Below are 2,499 nucleotides of genomic sequence, written 5' to 3' on the forward strand. Positions count from 1 at the left end.
TCCCACATAATTTTGCACATGATTTCAGGGGTTCTCCTAGATTCTTTATGGTCCAGCCCCACCTATGTTAGCATCATATGTACACTGATGATTTCATAAGTATTAAACTCTCATGGGTTGCTCTTTACTCCTCCAGGCAATAGAGCTTGTCTTGCTGGGTAATCTTAGAAACTTTTAAGAAAAATAACCAGGGTTTTTGTTTTTTATGTTTCTCCCCAAATAAACACGGTTACCAATAAGGAAATCACAACTGATCAAGTCAATTAATAAGGAACTTAAAAAGGTGCATGTGCTACACAGTACATATACAAAATTGTGAAAATGTCCACAAAAACAGAAAGCTCATGAAAACACCTGGGTAGAAGAGGAAGAGATTGTACTTTTTCTTTGCTTGGGAGAAAGTGTTTACAGTATTGCAAGATTAATAGAACCCTGATTATGTTCCATGATCCGCCTACCTGATTTATGCATTTTGTCACATCTGTCACGTATCCAAAAAGAAAAATCCATTTCTCCCAAGTCAGCACCTGTACTCTGCCAGCCCGGCACCTTTTAGTGGCCCATTGCCCGCTTGACACGAAGTACATTGTGTCAGACAGATGAACACTACCAACTCCACAGTGGCAGAGGCTGCCCCACTTCTTTTCTTAGTCCTGACCCAGTGTTTAACTGCATCTCACATTCTTTTCTCTGAGCCTTCAAATCTCCCCTCTGGCATCAAGGAACCCCTGGGGTGTGAGCTCCAGGTCAGTTGACATTTCCTTCACCTCTCCTCGCTATAGCAAATGCTCAGGAATGTGCTGGAACTCTCTAGCACTAGTCGCTTGCCCCTAGTGAACAGGCAGGAAGGCAGGGTTTCTATCAGAAGCAAGTTGGAAGGATCAAAGAAGTTTTTCATGCCTGGCAGAATCCTCACTGTAAGATGATAGTAACATATAGGTACAGCTCTGTGTTCCATTGAGAAATTTTTGGGATATAGAAAGTTGTACCTCCATCTGACTGTGTTATCTTCTGCTTCATGAAAAATTAAAAAATGTGTTATTTTTTCATAGACGGTATCCCTTTTTTCCATGGGATAACTCCCAAGACGCCTAGCGGAGAGTTCTAAACTCTATGTACTCTATACTTTTTCCTATACTTACATACCTAGATGAAGTTTAGGTTATAAATTAACCACAGTAAGAGAGTAACAACAATAACATAATAATCATAACAACGTACTATAATAAAAGTTATTTAAAACTTATGAATTATTTCTGGAATGTTCCATTTAATATTTTTGGACTGTTGTTGACTTCAGGTAACATAAACCACAGAAAGTAAAACCACAGATGAGGAAGGGGACAACTGTATTTTTATAAATTTAATCTTCTATTTATAATTCTTAGAAAAAAAGAAAGAAAGGATAATAGGAAGAAAGAAAGAATAAAAGGGAAAGGAAAGGGAAGGAAGGGGGAAAAAGAGAAAGGAAGAAAAACAGGAAGGCAGGCAGGTTGACTTTACATGTGGTAAGTCTACAACATCATCTTTCTGTCGTCATACCATTCTCATTTTGACAGGCACACGTTAAATTTAAATTCTGCCGTTACGTCTTTGTCTTCACGGAAGCTCGTTTTGCCTGATGATAGCTTCCCTCCTAGCTAGTTTTCAAGAATAGATTGCTGTGTTGCCTTCTCCCCTTTCAACTACATAGTCATAGGTTGCTGCATAACAAACCTAGCAACTGAAGACCATATGCATTCCTTACACAACTACATGTTCAGCACTCAGTCACTAGCACGCAGCTGGGTTTCTTCCTCAGGTTGCACAGGGCTGAAGTCTAGTGTAGCTGGGATTGAGTTCTTATCTGGAGGCTCTGGGGATGATCTGCTTTCAAGCTCCTTCAGGCTGATGACAGAATTAAGTTCTTTGTGATTGGTTAGGTCTCAGGTCCCCATTTCCTGGTGACTCTCAGGTGGGGGCAACTGTCAGCTTCTAGAAGCTTCTTTCTGGCCCTGGCACAAGGCCCCTGACATCCTCAAAGCTAGCAACACACACAAATCCCCTCACACTTTGAACATCTCTGCTCTTTCCACTACTTTCTGGAGAAAATTCTTTGCTTTGCTTTATTTATTTTGTGATGCTTGAAATCAAATCCAGGGCTTCATGCCTACGAGGCAAGTACTCCACTGCTGAGCTACACTCCGACACCAAAATGTGTACTAAAGGACTTACCTGCCTAGGCCAGGCTCACCAGTACAATCTTCATTAAGGCAACTGATTGGGAGAGTTGTTTTATCTGAAAAATCTCCTAGTAGTTCTTAAAGTAGTGTCTGAATAACTAGGGCACAGGTATCTTGAAGACAAGGGGCCATGTTTAGAATTCTGCCTACTACCTCTAACAACTAGAAGAACTTTGTCCCCTTTTAGTTCTGGATGAATATGGATATGTCTGTATCCCAGAACTGGCATGAGTATTTTTTTCTTAGGGTAACCAGCTTTTGGGGTTACTGGCTGCTT

Source organism: Sciurus carolinensis, chromosome 7 (assembly GCF_902686445.1).
Source record: "Sciurus carolinensis chromosome 7, mSciCar1.2, whole genome shotgun sequence".
Classification (NCBI taxonomy): domain Eukaryota; kingdom Metazoa; phylum Chordata; class Mammalia; order Rodentia; family Sciuridae; genus Sciurus; species Sciurus carolinensis.